Source organism: Lissotriton vulgaris, chromosome 11 (genome assembly GCF_964263255.1).
Source record: "Lissotriton vulgaris chromosome 11, aLisVul1.2, whole genome shotgun sequence".
NCBI classification, from domain to species: Eukaryota; Metazoa; Chordata; class Amphibia; order Caudata; family Salamandridae; genus Lissotriton; species Lissotriton vulgaris.
The window spans coordinates 608772589-608787260 of NC_141699.1; the positions used below are offsets into that span (position 1 = coordinate 608772589).

General features: G+C 43.0%; 1 protein-coding gene across 1 annotated transcript in view; it reads left to right on the forward strand.

Annotated features, from left to right (window-relative positions):
• TRPC1 (transient receptor potential cation channel subfamily C member 1) overlaps positions 1-14672 on the forward strand; it is a 361187-nt gene that overhangs the window by 49854 nt on the left and 296661 nt on the right. The gene's annotated exons all lie outside the window — the stretch shown is intronic.

The window sequence follows — 14672 nt, forward strand, 5'->3', positions numbered from 1 at the left end:
TTAACTTTTATATGTTCTAGTAGTGGAAATCTCTTAAATTACCATATTACATTTATTAAGTAACATCTTTCAATTAGGGGCAGGTAGGAAAATCGAGTTTAGTTTCTAAGGAATTGAATTTAAAATCCTCTTTAATGTTAAATTTGGATTGTAAGTCACAATTCTGAAAATGCCACTTTTAGAAAGTTGTCACTTTCTTGTTCTAACCATATGGTGCCTGCAGCCTGTATCCTGGGTCACATAACTAGGTGTAGCTGGAAGTTGGTCTTGCTGTATTACTCCCAGACAGTGAGATAATGGGGGAATGGCTGTTGGAAGGCAGGTCCATCTCTGATTTGATTGTGGACGAAACTTTCACCTACCACACTTGCACATCAGAATGACTCTGCCTCAGCTCACTCACAAAGGGTTTTGCACTAGTCTTTTATGCCCCCAGAGAAACTGGGGCCACGGCTGGTAGACAGGAAATTCCAGACACCTATAGAAGCTTCTCCCACTTCAAAGTGGGCACCAGTAATAGATGATAGACCCACAGATCCAACTCTCTGGTACACTTCTGGACCTGTGGAAGACTCGGAAGGAAGGACTTCTGTGATGCTCTGCTGCAAGTAGGAAGGACCTCCCTGATGCCCTGCTACTATGCTGCCCTGCTGTCTCAGTGAGAAGGACTGGACCTGCATTTGAACTCAGGAACACCAGAGTGTCTCCAGGGGATTGTTTGCTGAATTCCTGATCAGAGCCTCAGGGTGTGAAAAGTCTCCAACCACCTTGACCCTCGCACCTGGACACTGCCTGCTGTTAGTCCTTCCCCCTAAGTGGTGCCACCCCAGTCCTAGACCCTTGGAAGTGGGCCTGAAGGTACTGTGCCAGCCCAGCTGTAGTCTTAGCAGAATTGATGCAGCGTGACGCATCGCAGCACTGCTTAGGAACTACCGGAATGCGGCGCAGGACCTGGCAGTTACTTTTAAGATTTAATACACTTTGTTCAGCAGGCCTGACTTGGGCCAAACTTGGTCGCTGTGTCAGACCCACGCTCCATCGCAGTCAACCTAAACTTGTGCTTTGCCCCGGTCTGGTGTAACCAAATAACATTAGTCATCATTTATTTTTAAAGCACTATTTTTATCTGAATCTTTAAAATGACATATCTAAAGTTCTTCTAATTGGATTTTTGTCATTTTTGTGTCAAATAATTTATTGCATTTTACTAAAGTGGTGTGGGAGTGTCCTTCAGTGGCAAGTGGGGCATTGAGTACTTTTCAATGCCGCATATTTCCATGGTTTTGAAAAATGGCTGTATGTCCTTTCATGTATATTAGGTGGGTGGACCTAAAGTCAAAACTCTGACAGCCCTTACTCCATTGGGCAGTCGAGGAGTTTGACAACTGCAGAGACGGTGTAGTGTCCTCAATGGTCAAACTATGGCCTGCCCGAATTTAAATTGAGCCGACGGACCATTAGGTTGGCGGGGAGGGAACTCTGTCGCTGTTGCGATGGAATTCAATCTCCACCAACATATAAATTGGGCCCTTATCATGAGTATGAAACATGTTAATCTGACATCTTTACACTGTATATAGTATTATGATGAGCTGCAAGTGCACAGCTTGTTTAGTTGGTAAGGGGCACGCAACTCCTAGGAAGGCATCAGCACTTTATCGCTGCCTCAGGTAAGCCATTATTTAAATTGTGGTCTTGTTTTCATTCATCATCCACAGTGGGTCCCATAGTCTAAGCCCTGGAGGAGGCAGAATACTCTATAAAGCCCTGATTCATCTGTTTCCACTTATCTGATAGAGGTCGTCTAAGCAAAACCACTTGCTTCTTCTCAAAGCAGGGCCTCTTCTCCCACCCTGGCCAATGTTCCAGCTCTGCCCACCACCTACGATATGTGTCTTTCAGGTCATTGCAATTTGTTTTGTAGCCAGTACAAAGGCCAGGTCCAATGATTTATTACCTGCCTTTTTTGGCTTGGGTGATGGAATCCCCCAGCAGACAATTCTCTGGTGTCACAGCTGTCTTCCTATCTAAGGTACTCCCAGGTGTAGGACAATTTGCTTTCAATATGATTATAATGTGGGGCGGGACCAGATCACATGGAAAAAGAAATCTGTTAGTAATGCCCTGGCAGATTGTTTGATATCATTGTCGCACCTTGTAGGAAGGTGGAGTATTATGTAGTGATGCGGGTGAACCCTTACTATGTAATATTCTCACAATACCCCAAAGATGGTACTTTGGTTCACAATAATATATCTTTTGCTCAGTCCTGCTAGAGTAGCAAAAAGGCGTCAGGCTAAACTAGAGGAACATGTGTTAAGCGTTTCAGAGTACCAATATGAACGATAAGGGTGGAATTGGGTCACCTTTTAAATAAGAAAACAAGGGAGGTGTCATCAATTCTATGCTATCTATATTGTTCGGATGTGTATAGATTATTGTTTGATAAGAATATATTTCATTTATTTCATTCACTATTAAATAAACATGATCCTCTGTCATTACTCTTTGGATAAAACTGAACCTGTTGAAAAGTAACTGCTGTAGTAATGTTTCTCCGGCATGCTGTAATCTCAACTTTCGTAGTTTCTCATTCATTATTGATTCTGGACACAATCTTTATATCTCCCAAGTGCCCTTTACCACCTACTTGTCTCTTCATTGCGGTCTTGTGTACGAGGATGCTACTCGCCTGTTAAACATCCCCTCCAACACTTCAAGGTCTTCTGTTAGTTTTTCATTGTGTCTATTGCGCTTCATTTGTTCTTTGTCTGATGTCGCCAATTCAATTATGTTCCCAACCAGGCCTACAGTCTTGGCATCCATGGTCGTAACCACAGTATTGCTGTTCTTCTCTTTAGAAGCATTCTTATACCTGCACTCTTGGCCCCTGTGATCAAATTCACTTTGTTGCTATATTTCTCTAAGGAAGTATTGCTCCCAACAGGACAAACGTATACATCTCTTTCCCCTGTTATGTGCCCGGGTTAGGCCCATGGAGTGAAGCAGCTCATTTCTTACAATGTTCTATTTTCCCAATAAAATTTCGGCTGTGACCTTTTGCACTTATTTGCATGCATGACAAATGTTGGATTTGTTTCTCTGAAACTACTTTGTTTACCCATCTAGCTCATATAACATTATCACGATGCCTCGAACACCATGTACAAGACCTCTTTACGCACTATGTACAAATGTCGTTCTATCTCCACCCATTGGGCGACAGGGCTATCTACATATCCATTTTTTTTTGTTTGAATATCTTTTATTTGTTTTCATTACGTGTTCACAACACATGTCAGAATGGTAAAAAAGAAAAGTCAACATGTCATATCTTAATCATACAAAGGCATTCAGAAGAAATAACAATTCACAATAAGACATTAGTCATACGTCATTTCACTCAAGGCAAGAACATTCTAAAAGGTATGTTGTTCTTATAAATAATTCACATGCCTAAGAAGCAATGAACTCGCAATGTATAAATATAATGTATTAGGCAACAGGGAGTCACAATAAGCCCCAAGGCATAACCTGTACAAACAAGGGCTATCTACATATCCATAAAATCACTAATCTATACGTACATCACAAGGCTACTTTCTATTATAAATAATGAGCATCCCAAAAGATTAGCAGAGGAGGCACTTCAGCTGACTCTGAGGGACCCTGCATGCTGAGACTTCATCACGTCTGACATCTCTGTGAAGGGGTGCCCAGTTCATGACTTCCCTCCAGGTAATGGGGTTAGATCGTCCCTTGGGGGATTTTTGGCTTCACACCTACACACACACTAGGTACACGCAGAGTAGGGTTTGCATGGTAGCAGTACGCCTCATTACTGCCTAGTTTATTATATGCCTGCATATATACACTGTTTTAGCACTATCGTAAATCTATATCTACAATTTACGGTTTTGGTGCTCGTATTCACTTTCATCTGCTTCTGTTTACTGATTAATCGCAGCACATGTATTCTATACAAGAATATCATTGGTTTATTAAATATATTGAAAACGTATAACTGTGTTTTCTCTGTGTTCGTCTCTGAGAGCAAGATAGGAACTAGTGACTGATTAAAAGGTGCTGACCTGTTTCCACGATCCCTGAGGGGTCAAGGCTGTCATGTTCAGTGGTTGCCAGAAGCCATTCGCTCCCTGGTAAGGCTAGGGGGACTTAAGGTGGCACTGTAAGCTAGCTGGTCTCTAGGCAAACATATTCTGTGGGGGTGCCCTGAATCAGTCTAGGCACCTCACCCAAAATTTATGTTGTCCAACAAACATGCAGATACTATGGATTAGTGGGAACTACACGACACCCCTTTTAGGCAATGCAGTATTTCCAGTAGTCTTAACTGTTCGCTCAGAAATACTCCTGTGAACAGATACAACACCTCCAACATGTTCAATTAGCATCCCTCTACAGTGCTACAAGGCCACACCATGTGTATAAAGTCACCCTCTGAGTCTCCACCTCAAGGGCATAGCGCCAACGTTTCCGGTTAAGTCTTCTCTAACTTGAGTGGGATAAGATTAAAAAGTAAAGTGTACTAACTTAAACCGTGCACTTCTTGATATATTCTGTACCTGAAAGCAAGCTCCATTCTGATCCTTATCCATCAGCAGGCCCCGCTCAATCGGCCTCTCACTTTTATCTAGCATTGAATGTTACCACTATTTTGTCAGGTTTAAGAGCATACTCTAGGGCTGAAACCAGTATCTCCCTATAGACTATGTCCAGCATGTGTAAAAGTTTCTCTGTAACACATGGGGTCCCCAGGTACCTAAGCTGTATTTTCCTTTCTGTTCTTGCCAGCATTGCATATTGACAGTCCTGACCAGATCTCACCCTAATAGCTTTCTGAGCTTCTTCAATGGTGACAAAAAAGTCACCTGGATATATATTGACCATTGTCTCACAAAATCTTTTGGTCCATCTCACTAATACCATATCTCTACTGATCATAGGAGATGGGCTAAAGCTCCAGAGGTCCATATCCCTTGCAAACGACACCCTTTTCATTACTTTCCTTACTGCACACGCCCATATCCTCCATACTTGTCTAAAAAGGTAAGTTAATTCCTGTGGCATGTTTTCTTCTTTCATGAATAACTCCTGCAAAATAGATTTGCCGATGTGTCCCCTCTCATAGCTTGTTTTCCAGTTCACTTCCTTGTCCATCCACTGTACAGCAAGTTTTAGTTGAGAAGCTTAATAATACAATTCCAGGTCAGTCAATCCTAGGTTTCGTTTTCCCCAGCCTTGTTTTAGTGTTTAAGCTTTACCCTGCTTCACTTCCTGGATCATGCAGTTTAAGAAGCTTAGCCACTTCCCTAATCAATGTCAAGGGCAACTATCCCAAAGACATCTAGAAAACAGCACAATGTTTGCTAGTCATATTCATCCCATAATCGAGAGTAGTAGTGTATTCTAGAATTGCACTGAGCCTCAGGGGCCGGCCAGCGCTTTACGTTATATCTTTATCGCTTCTCATGAGTGTCGCCGCCTGTAACTCAAGATATCTAAACTTCTGTTTCCTACAGCACCCCAGGGTAAAATTCATGGGACAATTTGACTAGCTCACCCACCTGGAAAAATATGATTTTTTTCCAGTGGACCGGCATGGATTCTTCAGGTTGACATAAATAGATTAAAGTTTCATGAGCATACATGGTTACTGCATGTGTGGTAATTCCCCGTTTCTTTAGCGCCAGTGGCAGTCTGCATCCCAGCAGCACCACGACCACTGCAAACAATGAAGGCAGAAGTGGGCATCCATTTATTGTTCCTACGTAATTCTATTCAATCTTATTTTGACCAAGCTGGCATAGTCTATATAACAGCTGTGTCCAGCCCAGATGGCCCGGCCCAAATCCTGTTTTCATTTGCACCCGCAGCATATACGCCCATCCTACTGTGTCAACATCCTTTTCAATATCAATTACAACCAGAGTGTATTGCTCCTCTGCCTATTCTGGGGAGTGTATCACAAGTCTTCTTTGGTTGATAATCGGGCGCCTGTGCAGTAGTAAGCCAAATTGGTCAGGCTGTATTAGGTGCTCTACACATTTTTGGTTTAGAAAGAGACAAGGGAACCCAATAGGTAATTAAGGACCTAGGGTAGCAATTCAGGGGTCCTTAACAAACTTTATAGAGCATTCCGATAAACTATAGCCCACAATAAGTGCTATATTCAAAAAGGTGTCCAACCGGACACAGAATTTATTCAATGTAATAAATAAAGGAGTTTTTCACACTGCTCCTTTTACTCTTTTCCTTTTCTATGTAATTGAGCAATGTTTAATCTTACCAAGGGCGCCTCACATTGCATGGTCAACTTCAAAATGTTGTACAACAATGCTGGATGTTTTCACCCTTAAAGTATACCTCTGCCTTTTCTCCCCTATTTTTCCCACAGGCTTTATACATTATTCAGGCATGTGATAAATGCAGTCCTGATGATGATCCCATTACCCTCTCAAAGGGATGGAAACGCCCTCACCACTTACATAGTTACACACAGTCAAACCATTGTGTTCTATTAGTGTGTTAACTATTTTGGATAGCTCATTTGTGTATTACCATTGACCAGAAGCATCCTTTTCCCTTGTTGCCTGAAAAAAGTTTTTGTTTATTTGTTTTTGTATGTTATGTTTTCTTGTACTGAATACAGGGGTGCACAGACATAATATTGAGTCCAAAATATTGATTGGACATAATATCGAGTTTTTAATATAGACTGGACAAACTATCGACAGGACAGAATATAGATAACAAAAATATCGTTTTTAAGGTAAGTGAAGTAATATCGAGTGTTAAAAATATAGATAGTTAAAATATCGAAGTATATAATATAGATAGTTAAAAATATCGATTTTTTAATAATATATAATTTTTGATAGTGTATTTTTATGTTATAATATGTGTGAAAAGTGTGTATTTATGTTATAAATAATTTTATTTAATGAATTTTGTTTTTATAATTATTGCGTAATTTAATTCTGTAGCGGGTTGTGGGTTTATAGGGGAATAGGGTGGGAAGTAATTTAATTATAATTAATTAAATATGTAAATGTATTTATTGATAGTAATTTGTTGAGTTAATTTAATTTTAATTTGAAAATAATTATTATTAATTGATTAATTGGTAATTATGTAAATGTTACTAATTTAATTCTGTAGCGGGTTGTGGGTTTATAGGGGAATAAGGTGGGAAAAAATGTAATTATAATTAATTAAATATGTAAATTAATTTATTTATTGATAGTAATTAGTCATTAATTGTTAATTAATTAATATGTGTTAATTAATTTAATTATAATTGTTAAATAATTTTTATGAATTGATTAATTGGTAATTATGTAAATTTTACTAATTTAATTTCTGTAGCGGGTTGTGGGTTTGTAGGGGAATAGGGTGGGAAGTAATTTATTAATAATTAATTAAATAATTAAATTAATGAAATTTATTTTTTGGGAAATAATTGTAAAATAATTTTTATTTATTAAATAATTAATTGTTAATGTTTAATTCATTTGTATTAATAGGTGATTAATTGAAATAATTATTGTTAATTAGTAATTTTTAAATATTAATTATTATATTAGACAAAATATGTATTTATTTTTAATTAATTATTATTATTATTATTATTATTATTATTTATTTTTATAAAGCGCATAGTCACCCGGAAGTATCCCAGCGCTGAGGAACCTAAGAGACATGACTGAGGACTGAGTTAACGGGAGGAGCATAAGGGCTAGGGGAAAAGATGTGTTTTTAATCGTTTCCTGAAACGGAGGTAGTGGGGTTCCAGACGAAGATCTCGTGGGAGGGAGTTCCAAAGACGGGCCGCATGAACCGCGAACCGTCTTCCTCCTGATCGTGCTTTCCTAAACCTTGGGGCATTGATAAGGTTTTCTGCATTAGAGCGAAGGGTTCTTGTGGCTATGTAAGGGGTAATGAAGTTTCGGAGAATTGGAGGGCCTTGGTTATTCAGGGTTTTGTGCACCAAACACAGGGCTTTAAATTTAATTCTCTCCCTTATGGGGAGCCAATGCAGGAGTTTGAGGGCAGGCTTGGCCGAAGATCTGGCCGGGGTGTTGGTAATGATCCGAGCAGCGGTGTTCTGGATCCTCTGCAATTTAGTCAATGTTGCTTCCGGTGCACCCAAATAGATCGCATTACTATAGTCCAGTCTAGATATAATAAGACCCTGGACTAAAAGTTTTTGCGATTTCGGAGGAAGAAGGGGCAGGACTTTCCTCAAGGATTTAAGCAGACCGAAACAGGTCCCTACGACCTTTTTTGCTTGTGGGGCGAAGGAGAGCTCCGAGTCGATCCAGACACCCAAGCTTTTTACCTCTGTCTTTGGGTCTGGGGGGGGACCTAGACATGTTGGCCACATGTCCAACGGAAATGAGGTTCCTTTTGGGCCGAGTACAAGGACCTCGGTTTTTGCCCCGTTTAATTTTAGCGCTGATGTATTCATCCAGTGATGGACCTGCGTGAGGCAGTTAAGGAGATCGGCTTTCTGTTGTTGAGGGTGGGACAACGACACCACTAATTGGGTGTCATCAGCGTAGTTGATGACACTCACTCCGAAAGGGGTAATGACTTCCTCCAATGTGGACATATATATGTTAAATAATGTAGGGCTCAGGGAGGAGCCCTGAGGCACACCACATTGGAGGGGCATTTCGGAGGAGCGGGCGTCTTTCTCCCAGATCTGATAGGATCGTTGTGTCAAGAAGGATGAGAGCCAGGATATGGCTGTGCCTTCTAGACCAACTTTTGCCAGCCTTTCAATGAGGAGCTGGTGGTCCACGGTGTCGAACGCTGCACTAAGGTCGAGGAGGATCACTGCCACTGATCCTCCACCATCTAGCAGCGTTCTGGCTTCCTCTACCGCCGCCAGGAGGGCGATGTCCGTGCCCTGTCCTGGTCGAAAGCCCGTCTGGGAGTTTTTTAGCTTGTTGTTGGCTTCTAAATACTCTGAGAGTTTCTTATTGATGAGTTTTTCCGCAATTTTGCTTACTCCTGGGAGTAAGGAAATGGGCCGATAATTTGCCAGGTTATCAGGGTCCAGAGTGGGTTTCTTTAATAAGGCCTTTACCACTGCCTTCTTCCAACTCTGGGGCACAACTCCCTGTTGAAGTGACGTATTAATCAACTGGGTGAGGGCGGGGATGATGGAAGGGGCTACCTCTTTAAGCATCCGAAGAGGAGCAGGGTCTCTAGGGGAGCCACTTTTCATAGAGTTAAGCGTTGTTTGCACTTCATCTGAGGTGACCTGGCCCCATGTGGATAGGCCGGTGAGAGAAGTCGAATGAGGAGAAACGGTTTCTTCCCTCGGGTGCAAGGGGGGAATTGAATCCAGGATTAATTGTATTTTGTCCTGAAAAAAGTTAGCCAGTTGTTGGCATCTCTCTTGATCGGCTATAGGGTCAGAGGGGGGTCCATGATCTTGTACTGGTGGTTTTGAAAGTTCTTTCAGGATAGCGAATGATTCCTTCCCGGAGCCACCTGCTCTCTCTATTCTCTCCTGGAAGAACACGCTTTTGGTAATCCGGATAGCGGTTTTATAATTGAGAAGAGAAATGGAGTAGATTTTTTTATTCGCTCCTGTTTTCTCACGTCTCCATGAACGTTCGGTCTTTTTACATTCTTGCCGTAAGATTTTAAGTTCCGGAGTGTACCACGGAGCAGGGGATATCTTTTTTGGTTGCTTGAAAGTGGTGATTTTTGGAAGCAGAGTGTCCAGAGACGACGTAATCCAGTCACTGAATTGTTTATCTGCCCAATTTGGGTCCGAGGAAAGCTTAGGAGTGGACTCGGTCAGAGAACGGGCCCAAATATCCAGTGGCAATTTATGCCATTGGCGATCAGTAACCTGGGTTTTAGGCATAGAGTAATTAGACCTGGGGGTTTCCCAGAAAAAGGGGACGAGGAAATGGTCAGTCCATGGAAGGGTCACCGGAGGCTCGGTGGTCATCGTTGGAATATTGGAGAAGATAGGATCCAATAAATGGCCCTTCTCGTGGGTGGGCTCGTTGTTCATCAGACCTACCTCTAAGGCTGTGAGGTCATGTCTAATGTCCGCGGCCACACGATCCGTTGGGTCAAGGAAGTGGAAATTGAGATCACCTAATAACAGGAAGTTGGAAGTGGAGGAGGCTAGTTGAGAGATGGCTTCAACTAAGGAGTTGGGGAAATTGCCTGGGGCCCCCGGGGGGCGATAGGTCAAAAGTCCCGCTACAGTGAGGGCTGGAGTGATTTGAATGGAAAACTGGCCGCACTCACAATCTTCAATGTCAGCGTTCGTCATCCTGCAAACGTATCGTTGCCTGTGGATTATGGCTATCCCGCCTCCCCTCCCTTTAGGTCTATTTAACGTTTGGCAGAGATAGCCTGTGGGGAGAGCTGCGACAACATCCGGATCAGTGCAATCCGAGAGCCATGTCTCTGTGAGGAACATTAGGTCGTAGTCGTGGTCCTGGATTAGGAGGTTTATTTCGGTGGCGTGTTTCGGGAGGGAACGGCAGTTGAGGAGCCCGGCTTTCAGGGCCGGTGTAATGCTTTTGGGGGGAGGGACCGGATTGCAGTATGGACAGGTCAGAAAGATTTTACCTTCTGTAACCGTGTGGTGGCAGGGCAGGGTGGTTTTAGGACGCAGGGCTCGTAATGTGTCAGCTGTATACACCACTCGCTCCTGAAGGATGCCTGGCAGAGTAACGGGGCCAAGGGCCGTCCGGGTCCGGACGGGCCCAGACGGGCTTGCCTTTGGCGCGCCTTCGGCGCGCTGACGGCGTGCCCGCTGCGCCCGTCCGCTGCGCGTCCGGTGATTGCACATTGTTTTAAAGGGTTAAGGAGGGGGGTGGGCGTGGCCTCAGGTGGGCGTGGCCTTGCTTCCTCGCCGTAAATGGCGGCGGGAAATTGTTTGTCAGGGGTTTGCTCGTTGCAGCGAGGGAGTCGCTGTTTCAGCGTGTCTCTAGCCCGCTAAGCCTGTTTGCCGGGTGAGTGCGCTTTTTAAAAGGTACAATTTTAACGTGACACAGAAAATACAAAGGTGATTGTTTTTAAAATCAAGTTTTTCAGCGTGCTCCCGGCTTCCGCCTCAGGAGTGTTTCAGGTTCTGTCAGTTACACGCTTCAGAACGCGTATATATACTGAGGGGGGTGGGCGTGGCCTCAGGTGGGCGTGGCCTTGCTTCCTCGCCGTAAATGGCGGCGGGAAATTGTTTGTCAGGGGTTTGCTCGTTGCAGCGAAGGAGTCGCTGTTTCAGCGTGTCTCTAGCCCGCTAAGCCTGTTTGCCGGGTGAGTGCGCTTTTTAAAAGGTACAATTTTAACGTGACACAGAAAATACAAAGGTGATTGTTTTTAAAATCAAGTTTTTCAGCGTGCTCCCGGCTTCCGCCTCAGGAGTGTTTCAGGTTCTGTCAGTTACACGCTTCAGAACGCGTATATATACTGAGGGGGGTGGGCGTGGCCTCAGGTGGGCGTGGCCTTACTTCCTCGCCGTAAATGGCGGCGGGAAATTGTTTGTCAGGGGTTTGCTCGTTGCAGCGAAGGAGTCGCTGTTTCAGCGTGTCTCTAGCCCGCTAAGCCTGTTTGCCGGGTGAGTGCGCTTTTTAAAAGGTACAATTTTAACGTGACACAGAAAATACAAAGGTGATTGTTTTTAAAATCAAGTTTTTCAGCGTGCTCCCGGCTTCCGCCTCAGGAGTGTTTCAGGTTCTGTCAGTTACACGCTTCAGAACGCGTATATATACTGAGGGGGGTGGGCGTGGCCTCAGGTGGGCGTGGCCTTGCTTCCTCGCCGTAAATGGCGGCGGGAAATTGTTTGTCAGGGGTTTGCTCGTTGCAGCGAAGGAGTCGCTGTTTCAGCGTGTCTCTAGCCCGCTAAGCCTGTTTGCCGGGTGAGTGCGCTTTTTAAAAGGTACAATTTTAACGTGACACAGAAAATACAAAGGTGATTGTTTTTAAAATCAAGTTTTTCAGCGTGCTCCCGGCTTCCGCCTCAGGAGTGTTTCAGGTTCTGTCAGTTACACGCTTCAGAACGCGTATATATACTGAGGGGGGTGGGCGTGGCCTCAGGTGGGCGTGGCCTTGCTTCCTCGCCGTAAATGGCGGCGGGAAATTGTTTGTCAGGGGTTTGCTCGTTGCAGCGAAGGAGTCGCTGTTTCAGCGTGTCTCTAGCCCGCTAAGCCTGTTTGCCGGGTGAGTGCGCTTTTTAAAAGGTACAATTTTAACGTGACACAGAAAATACAAAGGTGATTGTTTTTAAAATCAAGTTTTTCAGCGTGCTCCCGGCTTCCGCCTCAGGAGTGTTTCAGGTTCTGTCAGTTACACGCTTCAGAACGCGTATATATACTGAGGGGGGTGGGCGTGGCCTCAGGTGGGCGTGGCCTTGCTTCCTCGCCGTAAATGGCGGCGGGAAATTGTTTGTCAGGGGTTTGCTCGTTGCAGCGAAGGAGTCGCTGTTTCAGCGTGTCTCTAGCCCGCTAAGCCTGTTTGCCGGGTGAGTGCGCTTTTTAAAAGGTACAATTTTAACGTGACACAGAAAATACAAAGGTGATTGTTTTTAAAATCAAGTTTTTCAGCGTGCTCCCGGCTTCCGCCTCAGGAGTGTTTCAGGTTATGGTCAGTTTTCCTTGCTACTCCCGGCTGTGCCTCAGGAGGGTTCAAAAGTTATCTAAGGCGCTAGTAGTCAGTGCTTCTTTTATAACTTTGAAGAGGGGGGGCGTGGCCTCAAAGTGGGCGAGTCCTAGTCAGGGAGAGGGGAATGAGGTTGGCGGGAAAACGGCGATTTTGCCCTTACCAGTGCTCGTTTTTCAGCAGGAAAGGGTGCCTGCACACTGCAGTGATGTGACAGGGAAGGTGAGTGATTTTAAAAGCAAAGTGAAAATTTTCAGTTTTAAAACAAAGTTATGCTCAGTTTTCCTTGCTACTCCCGGCTGTGCCTCAGGAGGGTTCAAAAGTTATCTAAGGCGCTAGTAGTCAGTGCTTCTTTTATAACTTTGAAGAGGGGGGGCGAGGCCTAATTATTAATAGATATTCATTTTAAGATTTTTGAATAATATATGAAATATTTACTTTCCCTAATGTTGTATTCTCTGGAGTGGGAATAGTAATTTTAACCCCTATGCTATCCAACGCTTTCCCTACTGTTGCATCCACTGGAGTGGGAATAGTAATTTTTAACCCTACGCTATCCACGCTTTCCCTACTGTTGCACTCTTTGGAGTGGGAATACTAATTGTAACCCCTACGCTATCCAACACTTTCCCTACTGTTGCACCCACTGGAGTGGGAATAGTAATTTTAACCCCTGCGCTATCCAACGCTTTCCCTACTGTTGCTCCACTGGAGTGGGAATAGTAATTTTAACCCCTACGCTATCCAACGCTTTCCCTACTGTTTCACTCTTTGGAGTGGGAATAGTAATTTTTACCCCTACGCTATCCAACGCTTTCCCTACTGTTGCACCCACTGGAGTGGGAATAGTAATTTTAACCCCTACGCTATCCAACACTTTCCCTACTGTTGCACCCACTGGAGTGGGAATAGTAATTTTAACCTCTACGCTATCCAACGCTTTCCCTACTGTTGCACTCTTTGGAGTGGGAATAGTAATTTTAACCCCTACGCTATCCAACACTTTCCCTACTGTTGCACCCACTGGAGTGGGAATAGTAATTTTAACCCCTACGCTATCCAACTCTTTCCCTACTGTTGCACCCACTGGAGTAGGAATAGTAATTTTAACCCCTACGCTATCCAACGCTTTCCCTACTGTTGCACTCTTTGGAGTGGGAATAGTAATTTTAACCCCTACGCTATCCAACGCTTACCCTATTGTTGCACCCACTGGAGTGGGAATAGTAATTTTAACCCCTACGCTATCCAACGCTTACCCTATGCTTGCACTCTTTGGAGTGGGAATAGTCATTTTTACACTTTTGTTATTGTACGTTAATAATATTGGCTATTATTTAATTATATTTTGTTACTATATATATATGTTTTAAGACATATGAATTATTTTTTTTTTACTTTCATTAATTATTTAATTATTATACGTTAATTTAAGTATTTTTAAGTATATTTTAGTAATTAATTTTTAATATTAATTTAATTTAACATTGTTTTTAGTAAAGTCGATATTTTTTATAACTATATTTTTGTAAACGATATTTTTAACTCGATATTTTTGTACTTACCTGTTTGTAGATAGAAACTCGATATTTTGTCAGTCTATATTTTGTCAACGATATCCTTGATGGTCGATATTTTGTCTCTCGATATTATTTCAGTGATCCGGATACATGATTGTATCCCACTGTATTGTTTGTTCTTGAAAAACTCCTTTATTTATTACATTGAGTAAATTCTGTGTCCGGCTGGACACCTTTTTGAATATAGCACTTATTGTGGGCTATACTTTATCGGAATGCTCTATAAAGTTTGTTGTTACATGAACTGCTCATTTTTGGGACCTGTTAGCCAAGGTCGTATTTAGTATATTGATGTCTGTATTTACTATAGACACTGTTCAGTGTGATTCAGAATAAGACTCGTCTCTGACTTCCTTCCCTCCCAAAGACTCTGATTGGCGAGCCTGAAAAGAAAATGTTCTTTTGCAGCTGCCGTTAGAAGTCATGGGGCAAAAA